The 13319-nt window shown below is 38.3% G+C and overlaps 1 protein-coding gene across 1 annotated transcript in view; it reads right to left on the bottom strand.

Moving 5' to 3' along the window:
- Nucleotides 1-314: 314 nt before the first annotated feature.
- The window catches only part of LOC105032538 (uncharacterized), a 67832-nt gene continuing 54827 nt past the window's right edge, over nucleotides 315-13319 (bottom strand). Inside the window, exon 10 of the mRNA XM_073246998.1 lies at nucleotides 315-862. The gene's annotated coding sequence lies outside the window, so the exon portion shown is untranslated. The remainder of the gene's footprint in view (nucleotides 863-13319) is intronic.

Below are 13319 nucleotides of genomic sequence, written 5' to 3' on the forward strand. Positions count from 1 at the left end.
TCGATTTTTTTTTTTTTTTCCAGAGACCAGGGACATGTGGCAGATCATAAAAGGTTATGTTTGCGGTAGTGTAGGAGAAAACGAAAAAAATAATTTTTAACTTTAGGCTCCAAATGTGTTGAGCCGCCCTTGTATATATATATATATATATATATATATATATATATTTGTGTCTATGGAGAGACAAATGCGAAAGAAGTTTCATATAAAAGTTAGAAGACTAAATTTTAAAATATATATATATATATATATATATATATATATATATATATATATATATATTTGTGTCTATGGAGAAACAAATGCGAAAGAAGTTTCATATAAAAGTTTGAAGACTAAATTTAAAAAGAACAGGAATCCTTCAAACAAAGAAGCTTGCCGGACTTGGAGGAAGCAGCAGCACAGAAACATTCTTCCCGTGGTGATATGACGACTTTAGCAATTCCGGGGACCACCTTACTCTTGGATAGGACGATTCGCTTCATTCTTTTGGAGCCAAACTCACTAGCACATTGCCATAGGCAACAGAATCCATACTTGTCTTAAATCTAGGCACCCTGTAATGCCCAATCTATTTTTGAAGAAGACACCATCAACGAGCATTTTATCTTATATTCCTCAACTATCACTACATTTCTCAAGTAAAAAGTTGCACTGAAAAAATCAAAAGGCGCTGTCAACAGACATTACAATTATCTGTTATGCATACTTGGAAGAGACTCCTCAACTTACCATCTTATGTATAGGTGTTATCAAGGCCCCACCTTTTCAAATTATAAATAGTCAACTTGATACTTTTCACTAGTTATGCTGAACTTCATCTCACTTTACAACATTACTCTCTCCACTTTCTCTGGAAGAACTGGAGATAGAACAAAAGCCATCAGATGTACAGTACAGAAACAACTGTTTTTTCCAAGAAAATTTGCAAATGTAATGCCGCCCAGTTAATGATAGAAACTCTCTGGCGCGTCACATCATCACAAGTTCTTAAAGTAGCATAAGAACATAGCCAGGTATTTAAACTACGTGGACATTTTCAAAACTTATGCTTTTTCTGAAAGATATTCTAGCATCAATCCAACTTATCAAGACTTCCTACATCACTGAAGCCCTTCCGTGTTGGGGCATCCCAATCCCAAATAGGTTGGCATCTCCATGATCGCCACCTCTCTTCCCATTTCAAGCTAGCTAGCCTAATAGGCTGGCTTTCCCTGTTTGCCCCCCGAGAGGTGGGTAGCTTACCATGTTTACTTCTGGCATGTCCACCAGCAGATTCACCGCTCAGGTGAGCTAGTGTGGGCAGAGGCGAATGCAGAATCGATTCTCCCTTAGTTTTTTATTCCCTTTTCCTCCCCTGTTTCTCTGAATCAAAAATTCATCCTAGTTTTACCCCACCACTAGATGCTGTCATAGTCCTCTCCCCTGCAGACTCTCTCCTCAAGTCCCCATTGACCTCTGCTTCCCACCTCCCCTGTTTCTCACCTGATATCTCTCACTCCCTTTCCCTTTCCAATCATCAATATGGTTCCCTCTATCATCAATTCCCGATCAACAGATTTCACAATCAAGCAAGCATCAAATAGGGTTCCCCCGTTTCCCCTTCATGTGGCCTAACTTGCTGCCGCTTGTTGCTGTCCAGGGGCCCTCCATCACCTCACTAGACCTTGGCTACCCCATTGACCAATACCCCCCAGCCACTGGTCTTTCCCTCTCTCTTGGTTGAACACCTCTCCACCAATTCTACCCCACTCCGCCAATTCATTCACTCTCCTAGTTGAAACCCCCTGATTCTTTCTCCTTCTCTTTCTCGATTCAACCTGATGGCCTTCTTTCTCTACGAAACACCTCTCTTGACTTGTAGGTGACAATCTCCATCTGATTAGGAGGCTAGGGCCCTCAATCTCTGAGAAGCATCTAACATAGGGGTCAAGCCCCATGTGTAACTACTAACCCCCCTACTATGCAATACTTATTTTTCTGCCACTTTTAAATAGATTAAATCTTTAGATCAACCTCCAAATCAGCAGATAGATGGGACACCTAGATCCTAAGCTAAGCTATGAGATGTGTGCCTAAATCTCCATCCTACCATCTAAAGGAAGAGCCACCAATTAGCAGATCAAGGTCATCACCCTTGATCCGGGAGGATTCTAGGTTGTGGAGCCCAAAAAGGGTGTCACAACCCAATGAGATCACTTGAACATCTAAAAGTGAAGGAAAGTTTAGATTTTAGGAAGTGTAAGGATTTTGAAAGGAAGCCTAACGTTTTGATGTATTTGTTTTAAGCCTTGTGTAGTCTTGTTAGGAGGCTGCTTCTGTACCTTGTCAACCTAGACTTGTAAGTACCTCTACCATCATAGCATTTTTATCATGCGTTTCTTATGATATAATTTGAAATTTATTTTGCCTCATGTTAAATTTATATTTGGGAAATACCTATAATCACGATTTGCCAAATTGTGCCAAACCATCTAGTTTGGGGTGCACCAAACCAAACCAGATCAATTGGTTACCAACACTATTTGAGGGACCGATTCAATGTAAATGGACTAGGACTTATTGAGAACATTCTCTGTTTCCTCTTCACTATCTAGCATCCACTTCATTCACCCCTCCCCCTTCAAAACCCTAACCCCTCTGTTGTCATCCCTAGCTTGCCAAATAAATTGCTATCTCCCTCTCTCCCCCCCCGTCCACCAAAACCCCCCTACCCTGCACCCCCCGACATCGATAAGGAAGGCTGCTCGAGCCCTCTCTCTCAGCCTCCCCCCCCCCCCCCCCCCCCGCAACAATGACAAGGAGAGCTGTTCAAGCCCTCTCTCTCGACCTCTGTCTCTCTCCCTCTTTTCCTCTCTCTCTCAAGCTCTCCTTGTTTTGATATGCCCTGGAATGGTATGGTATGGTCTTGTACCATGCCAAACCAATTACTAACGATACTCCTCTTGGTACCAGTTCAGTAAACCTTGACTATAATAGTTCCCGAAATCGAATTTATAAAAATTATTTATAGAAATTTCATGTTTGAAATTAACTATTATGTTTACCTTGCATAAAAAAGAGATTTTAAAACATGGATCAAGCATGAAAATCTCAACTTACGCATGAAAACAAATGTTATTTTGTGTATCAGGAGCAACATGATTGATCTTACATGATGGAAATGTATGAAATGAATTGTCAAATCCTATTTGGACGCTCACGATGGAAGCTTTTTGCCTAGTGTATGACTACAAAACTAATGTTAAAATGGATTTAATAGTTACTATCTAATCGGACATTGATTTAGGCCTATATATGTTCAAAAACTAGTTTCTTCCAGGAACACCTAGTAGGGGGCCTAAGTGCTTGCAAACATATGTTTAGAGTTATTCCCTTCTTTAGAGTTAGTCCCTTCTGGACCTAGCCAATGGGGCTGATTGCTGGCAAATCATGTATATAAGAATTAGTCTCTTTTAGACTTTGTCATAGGACTAATGTGACCACAATCGCAAAGGTTGAGGACGAAAATTGTAAGATACACCATCTCAATATCAGGCCCTAACTAGTACCATCTTGTCACAATGTTAGTACGTCCGGTAGGGAGGCTAGTTCAGCATACCGAATGTTGGTATGCCCCACATGATGTGTACCGGAACCGAACCAAGAAAATATAGTATGTCTTGTACTGCCTAATTTGGCACAGTATGGCATACCTTGATTGTAAAATTTTTTTATTAAAAAAAATTATAAAAAAAGTATCACACACCTTGATTGTAAATATTTGTTATTGAAAAGTTCATAAAAATGGGCTTTCTCCATAACATGCACTAAATCTAGTTTTTATTCTAGTTTTTTTTTTAAAGTCAAATCATTAAGTAGCTAAACATTTTTATGGATTTCCGAAACTCCTTGGAATCAGCAAATTTACTTTCTTTTACAATTACTAATGATATCTGTATTTACTTGAATATTTCTTTGTATATTACATTACTTGTTCCAACAAGAATGTAGAGGTAAGAAACTAGGCTGTTAGCTCACTATTCATTTTCTTTTCCTTTCCACATGCCAAGGAGTAGTGCGAACTGGCTTTGGGTGGTGTACTTCAAAAGTTTAGGGTCCAGACATGGTTATCCAATTTGAAATTTTAATAATGAACTGATCAAAATCTATGTATAGTCTGGTAGTGATTGGAGTTGGCATTAATGAAAATCCCTGATGTTTGACATAAATGATTATCAAAATCATCAAAATTTGGTTATTTGAACTATCATGATAGAGTGCACAGATGCCCTGTATTGCCATTGCTTGCTTATCATTACATGATATATTCTTTTTGAAATTAAGAAAATTTGGTGGGCCTTACATGTCTTGTGCAGCCAAATACTACTGGATGTATGGCCATATGTCATGCGCTCGGCTCATGCCGATAGGTTGGGGCATGACAATGACAATACCTGCAACTTCTTAATTATTTCTTGATGACATAAATTTACATATTGAAATCAATCAATTGTCTTACAGTTAAGAGGGATGCTTGGTATGATATCGTCTCATCCAGGCCCATGGTTCAAAGCATCTTTTGCTTGGGAAAAAAAAAATCATTAGTTTAAAATATGGAGGAATGACTCATGACTGATTAGTATTTTGGCTCCTTGCTTGTCAAGTTCAAAGTCCAATGTAGGCAACCGATGTCCTACCTTTTTATTTCAAAGAACTTGTTAGATCCCTTAAATAAAGCACGTACGATGGACAATAAAAGCAAAGAATGATCTTAGGTTTATATTGCCACTATTAGGCCTTTTGTACTTAATCTAGAAAGTAAAATGTAACGTAATATCAACTAAACAGAACAGTTTACTTTGAAATGACTCAAAAGCAGAAACGTACGCCATAGAGGTCAGTCCTACAACGAATCCTTAGCATATTTTATCTTGAAATAGCAAAAATAGGCTGGTTTCTTAGTATATTAATGAGTTAGCAAAATCTTACTTGAGATAACACTAAAAAGAGAGGGCGAGAGAGAGAGAGGGAGAAAGAGAGAGAGAACCCTTTTACACCAAGAATTCTAGGATACAAAGTTTCTAGTGATTTCCTTTTCCAGTTTCTAGGGATTGTCTTCCAATCCCTTCATTAGAGTTCTTAAAAACCCAATAAGAAAAATCCTTTTGAAACCAAATTAGTTCTCAATGCAATCTCTTATTAAACTGCAAAAACTGATAAATAATTGAAATTTCTTATGATTCCAGAGTTTAAATCAATTTTATTTATGATATATTTTCTGTAAAAAATGTTTATATTGAAGGAGGTGCTCAGTTCCTCAACTAGCCAATGAAAGCTTTTGGTGGGGAGTTTTGAATAGCACAAATAATCCGGCAATCAGCAGGTAAAAGAGAGCTTTTACAAGCAGAATTCCAACTCGAGTCATCAAAATTAGCTGCTAAAGATTCATAGAGGGATACACTTGGTTGATGGTAGTGCTAAAAGTTTGCAACTAAGGCCCCTCAACTCACTTGAGCCATCTACAAGACTGATTCTAGTGAGGGTTTCTTCGACATTAATAAATCTAGGTCAGCCTAAAGCCTACCCACTATTAAGCAGACCGGTTGATAGACTCAACTGGTCCGCAAGGTCATGCAAAGCACCATGCTATTGGAATGAGGTATGGACAGGACACTAACTAACAATTATGAGGATGATGGTGATAGTGGAGGCACCATCCATGTGGCAAAAGTGCACATATTGCTACCAAAATCAAGAGCAAGGGCAGGTCGAAGTGGAGGAGATAGAAGTTGGTGGGCTAACCATGGATGGAAAAGCTACCAACCTCTCAATCATAGTGAAGCACAGGGAAATCTCGTTGATAGCATAGCAAGTTGGTGGTAGCATTGCCAAGCGAAGACAAACATTTGATGCAATCAAGATATGTCATACCATACCAAACCAACAGTATGGGGCATACTGTAATGTACTGGTTTGGTATCTGTATATAGTACGGAGGTGTATCGATACTCAATATGGTGAACCGGACCCTGTATCGTGCATACTAACACAATAACAAGGTGGCACTGATACAGAGTTCAATATCGAGATGGCATACTTTGGTTGAAATCTTATGAATCTTTAATTACTTCTCTTAAGATTGGGCATTGACCAACCCTCTCAATAGTGTACGGAGGTGTATCGATACTCAGTATGGTGAACCGGCCCCTGTATCGTGCATACTGACACAATAACAAGGTGGCACTGATACAGAGTTCAATATCGAGACGGCATACCTTGGTTGTAATCTTATGAATCTTTAATTACTTCTCTTAAGATTGGGCATTGACCAACCCTCACAATGTCCAAGGGGATCTGCTCCAATCTCCTTGTCCTTTGAGTTTTCTTTCCTATCTTTGAAACCTTGGTGTCAGATCAAATGATTTCTAGAGTTAGAAACTAAGGTTCGCAGACTCGATACCGCAACCTGTGCCGATTGCCGGTCAGTATGGTATGGTACAGTATAGTACCGTACCATACCACCCCATACAATCAATAAAAAAATCAAAAATATTTCATCCAACAGCCAAAAAAAAAGAAAGAAAACCACACCGTACTAATGCCATACCGCACCGTACCGATGCTGTACCGTCCCATACTGGACCAAATTGCCCGGTACCAGATGGTTCAGGTCCGGTTCAGATCATTTTCTGAAAAATCGGCCTGAACCAAACCGGTTTCCCACTGGTACAGTATGGTATGGGGTGTACCGGCCGGTTCGGATCAATACGAAATACCATATTAGAAATCATTGAAAAGGCCCTTGTCATGTTATTCCAAAACCATGATCTTCTAAACTGTTAAATACTAATGTCTTGGGTTTCTGCAATGTCAAATAAAGGCAATACAAAGGAGCAAATCGATACTTCTTTGTTGCTTCAAAAATTTAACACCTCAGTAACTTCTCATCCAAGGAGAGATTTTGATTGTTTATTGTTTTTACGTCAATTAAAGTCCAACCTAATATATGTAGGTTGAGTGTCACTTGATTGCTCTGATCTTGTCAATTTTAAGTGGGCTTCAAGCTGGGCAATTCCCAACCTTTTTCGGATTGGACTCAATGCCAAACTATCTATATTGCCAATCCTAGTTTAGAGTTGAGATATTTGTGTGAAGAGATATAATAAGGACACTATTGTTGCTTAAAGAAGAGTCCTCTACCTCCTAGTATCCCCAAAGAATAAATCCAACAATATTCTAGGAAGCATACATACTTGAAATTGCATGGCACATCCATACCAAACAGGTATCAAATACCTGAAGCTTTTGGATACTGCTAAGATGTGTCATATACCTATTTTAAGAATCCTATCATATTTCCTAGATATTTCCTGATGCCTTTAGAGATGAGGAAAGCTTTTTTACTTTTATTTTGTGATAAATGTTGACCTTCCAAAGATGAGTGTTTTATTTTGTAGTTTGTAAAGTTGATATTATTATATGGAGTACAGAGTATAGATTACTTTATATTAGTTTGAATGATGAAAATGTTTATACAAGTATGGACTACATTATTTTCAAGTAAATATGGAATATGTTACTTTGATAAACTACCATGTTTAGTAAATGCTTTTTTACATATATGTAAAGAAAAAGAAGTTGCTAAAATATTTTTCTAAAAAAGGACGATGAATCCAACCATTCTATCATCAAGGACATTTAAAGAAACTTATCCTTGACTCAGGTCAAATGTATCAAAGATGTAAATCAAAAAGTTTCAACTAAGGAGGACAAGATCAGAGAAAGATGGAGTTATTTTGATAAGCTACTTATTGGAAGTTATGTAAATGATTTAGAATGCCTTACTACTTACTAGTTCCATGGAGGATATAAATATTATGTATACACAGAATTAGAGAAGATAAATGAGGCTACGAAAAAGATGAAAATAAAAAAATGGTTAGACATGATGGAATCCCTATACAAGTTTCAAAGTGTTTGAATGACATAGAAGTACAATTTATTTAATAAGATTTTAAAGACAAAGAAGATGCCTGATGAATAAAGTACTACAGTACTGATTTATAAGAATAAAGGTGATATTAAAAATTCCTCTAACTATCATGCTATCAAATTCAGGACTCATACTATGAAACTTTGGAGAGGGTGATTGAGCACAAATTAAGATGTGACACAAATATCAGAGAACCACTGTGATTTTATGCTAGGAGGGTCAACTATCGAAGCTATTTTCCTACTTGGAGGTTAATAGAGAAATAAGGAGAAAAAAGAGATAAGATCTTTATATGGTTTTCATCAATTTAAAGAAAGCATATGATATAATTCTCATAGAACATTATGGTGGATGTTAAAAGGGAAACGAGTAACCATTAGATATGCTAATATAACTAAGGGCATGTATAATGGAGTGGTTACTAATGTGAGAATTATTGGTAGTAACACTGTAATAATAATAGTTTCTAATCACAATAGGTTTACTTCAAAGATTTGCTACAAGTCCTTACCATTTTATGCTGGTTGTTGATGAACTCAAGAGGCATATTCGAGACGATACACCTTGGTGCATGCTATTTGCAGATATTATAGTCTTAATGGATGAAACTAAGATTGGCATAGATCATAAGTTGGAATTATTGAGAAATGCATAAGAATCTAAAGGTTTTAGATAAAATAGAGCCAAGACAAAATACATAAAATATAATTTAACTAAAATTAGAAGTAAAGATGAAGATGAAGTGAAAAATACGGATCATGAAGTTCCAAGAGTGATCATTTTTAGTATTTAGCATTTCATAAGAAAAGGGAGATGAAAGGATATTATCCTTAAGATTAAAACAACTTAGATAGAATAGAGAAATGCAATTGGATATTATGTGATTGTAGGATATCTCCCAAGTTGAAGAAAAAATTCTATAGGATAGGCATACACTAGCTAGTTTATGATATAGAATATTAGACAGTTAGAAAATAGCATGCGCATGCAACAACATGGTTATATGGTAATGCAAGAAAAGATAGAACAAAAAATGAAATCATCCATAGAAAGGCAGAGATAGCACAAATTGGGACAAACTGAGAGGATGACTTTGATGGTTTTGACATTTACAACATAGATGGAGGGATGCACCAATACAAAGGAGTGATTTAACACATAAAAGAAAAGAGTGATAGAGGTAGCCTGAAATTTGCATGTGATTTAGTCGTAAAGAAGGAATTCAGATTGTTACATTTTCTAGAAAATGTTGCTCTAAACAAAGCAAAATAGAGGAAAGGGATTCAGACAGCCGACCCAACTAGTTTATGATTAAGGCTTAGTTGAGTTGAATTAAGTATTCAATAAGTTGACAAGAAGAGACCCAAAGGGGCCCTCAATAATGTGAGGATGGAAAAATCTGGCTAGAGCCCTTCACTATGATCATGAGTATGATGGATAGCATGGTCTAGCGAGGTTGCTTCCCTAAGATTGATAATATGAGTGATGGCTCGTCAATTGTCCACGCCCATCACCACTAAGCCCCTTGCCTTCTGCTTGGTCCATTGCTTGCTACTATTTTGACACTTCTTACTCCTAAACATGTTTAATGCTGAATACAAAACCCAGCATAACTCTGCTCCAACCTTCAATGACAAGCCAAAATCTATGCCTAATTCTAGAAGCTCACTTTCCACGACATTGCTATAGTATTTTCAAGAACTTGACCTTCAGGATGGAGTGGCATGCTGCCGACCAATAAATCCATGTCCAATCTAGCAGCTAAATGATTGCAACATGGTGAGGGAATTGGGCCATAGTAGAAGTGGTAAAGGCTATGAAGGGGTTGAGAACCAGATGGTAGTGGATTGATGGAGCAAAAGGAATGCGGGTGATCATATAAAACTAGTGATTAGGAGTGATGGCAACTTGACAGGGGATTGGGGAAGTGGAAGAAGATAGAAAGGTTTTAAGCAAGGTCTACTATACTACCCCACACCACTTGGCATGGGAGAGAGAGAGGGGGGGCTATCAAAGAGGGGGAAGAGGGAGGAGGGAGAGGAAGAGAGAGGAAGGGAAGGAGGGAGAAAGGGGGGGAGAGAGAGGGGAGGCTTACCTTGGCATCGATCGACATCGATTAGTGTCGAAGAGGGAGGGTAGAACAAGATGAGCGATCGAGTGAGACAAGGGTGAGTCTCACAGAGACGGGGAACGAGGATAGAGAGGAAGAGAGAGGAAGGGAAGAGGGAGAGAGAAAGGGGGAGATAGGGGAAGCTTAACTTGACATCAGTCGACATTGATTGGTGTCGAAGAGGGAGAGAGATAGAGCTAGCGAGACAAGCAACCAAGTGAGACAAGCGAGTGAGTGCTCTCTCAAAAATTCGACTGGATGTGGGAGAGCTGTTAGTTTGCAGGTGAGTCGTATGCAAGATTATACTAGTTACGTTAACTACAGCGAAAGCAGATATGAAAAAAAGAAATTTCAGATCTAAGCATGCAGATTCAAAATCTTAATCACCTAAGATCATCTAACATGTATAAATAAATTTACGAACATAAATCTGAAATTAGAAATAGTAAGGAAGAAGGTATACCTAATCACTTTTTCCTCCTTCCTCAGATCGAATCCTACGAATGTCTAGGGTTTCTGTTGTAGCCATGCATGTTCCCGATCTCTGTTGGTATCCACACGGAGATGATCCCGATCAGAAACTCCGAAGCCCCCGAAGTGCTAGCTTCCTTGCAGGCTTTGTTCCTCGACTTGGATCAGGATCTTTTTCCTTATATTACTTGAAACAGCCCTGTATAGGATTCTAAAGATTGATCCTAATCACCAAGAAAGATCAAAAATCCCTTTTTGATTTTTCTTTCTCTCTCTAAAGCCTCTCTCTAAGATCTGATCTAGAGGGAGTGGGACGTGGAGATGGAACAACAAGAAAGGGAAGCATGAAGAAGAAGTGGTGAAGAGAAACAATTAGCGCACACGCATGAGAATAATCCCCTTCACGCACCTCACCCCTTTCATATTGATTTTTTGTCACACAAAAAAATATTCCACGCCAAAACTAACTCCTAATATGATAAGATCTGATCCCTAACTGATTTAAATTCAAATTAAGAATCAATCTTAATCAAGGAGTCCTAGAGAGGTGGGGCGCCAACTATTGGCACCCCCTCTCCCTTCACGCGTATGCCAAGAGAGGGGCGACAATTTCAGCACCCCCACACCCCATTAGTCGGCCAGATGGAGAGAGAAGCCTAGGTAAACATGGGCTCAAATGGTTAAATCCAATTGGGTTCAATCTAGGTTCAAATCGAATCTAATTTGAGCCAGATTCGAATCAAATTCGAAAAGCTATCAAATCTAATCCAATCAGGATTGAAATCCAAATCTAATTTGAATAAATCAAACCCAATTAAATTAAATCTGATTTAAATTAATTAGGACTTGATCTATAATTTAATCAACCCCAATTAAATTGCAACATTTGCAATTAAGACCCTCTGCTAACAATTAATAGTTACTAAATTTGTAACACTTATAAATTAATTCAAATGATCAATCCAATTGATAATTTAACTTTGATCCAAACCGTTGATCGGATCAAACTCCTTTTGTATATGACTCCTCAAGTTCTAGTTTATCTGGTAGTGAGACATACCGTGATCTCTATCACAGTATCATCAAAACTTCTTTCGATGGACTAGAACAATTCTAGCTCAACCCAATAAGAATCGTTGATCCGAAAACAATCCTAGTGAGTTCTCACAATTCATCAATAATGCCTAGCAGCATATAGTGGCAATCCAGCAGAATAGAAAAAATCTGAACTCCTAAGTACAATTACCGTGCAATTTAGTCCTTCTACCATGAGTCCCAACTCGACGGAGGTCATAGAGAACTCATCAAATTCCATCATTAGTCATATGTCAGATCGGCTCAACTCGAGTTCACTTGTGAATCCCGTGGAAACTCTTTCAGTATTCACACTTGCTTCGGCTGAAGACTTTCTGAACTCAATCTTGCAAATCGCATAGGACTATTCTTTTTCTACCAAGATCGATAGATTCCATTTAGGTGTATCCTACTCCAAACAACAAACCTGAACCTACTATTGGCAACATACACAACAAAGATCTGAATGGCTAAGGACCAAGTGAACGTGCAGTCAAACTAAGTAGCCTCGTTATGAATAGCCAACACACCATAGGTCAAAAGATCACTCATACCACTGCAGCATCGAGAAAACCAATGTAGAGTGTGTAGACATCCAAGTGGTTTCTCATGTTGGTCACGCTCAGTGCAAGTTGTTCTCTAACAACCACCTGCATTCTTACCACAATATCCCTACATCTCAGACTCGAGACTCATCTATCCGGAAGGAAGGTGATCCATGCATCAGTCTTAAATAGATTGATCACTGTCCTCCATGACGATCCTACGATCGAGAGCATTTAGAAACTAACCACTAATAATGTATGTCTCAAATTCTCAACACCTTGAGAATATACAAAATCATCTTTATTAATTTTTAGGACAAATCATGGACATATAAACATGATTGAAAATAAAAATTATCTTTTATTAATAATAAAAATTTTATAAGTACAAAATTAAGCTCTGAAATTACAAATGTGTCAGCCAACAATTGGCTTCTATGGCACACTTCTAACAAACTCCCCCTTGATCTAAAGCCAATTGACCATATACCTAAGACCCATCTTCTCAAGGTGAGCTTCGATCTTGTACTGGCTAAGAGGCTTCGTCAGCGGATCCACCACGTTCTACGCGGAGTCAACTCTTTACACCTCGACGAACTTCTTCTCGAGGTAATCGTGTATGATGTGGAACCACCGCTCTATATGCTTGGACTTCTGGTGAGACCTGGACTCCTTAGCAAGAGCTATGGTGCCGTTAGTGTCATAGTACAGTGCAATGACATCTGATGGCATCACATCCAGCTCCACAATAAACTTCTTGAACCAGCATGCTTCCTTAATAGCTTTAAAGGCGGCAATCGGCTCCATAGTCGAATCTATAATGACCGACTGTTTGAAACTCTTCCAACTAACCGATCTATCATTTACATAGAAAAATACATCCCGATGTAGACTTTTTATCATCGACATCAGATATAAAATCTAAATCGATGTATCTTTCTACTTTCAGCTCTGAACCTCCACCAAAAATCAAGAACAATCCTTAGTCCTTCTCAAGTACTTAAGGATGTTCTTAACTGCAATCCAATACTCCTCATCTGGATTTGACTGATATCTACTCGTGATACTCACGACAAGGACTATATCAGGTCGAGTACACCGCATGACATACATGAGGCTCCCTATAGCTGAAGCATAAGGGATC

The sequence above is a fragment of the Elaeis guineensis genome, chromosome 12, assembly GCF_000442705.2.
Source record: "Elaeis guineensis isolate ETL-2024a chromosome 12, EG11, whole genome shotgun sequence".
NCBI classification, from domain to species: domain Eukaryota; kingdom Viridiplantae; phylum Streptophyta; class Magnoliopsida; order Arecales; family Arecaceae; genus Elaeis; species Elaeis guineensis.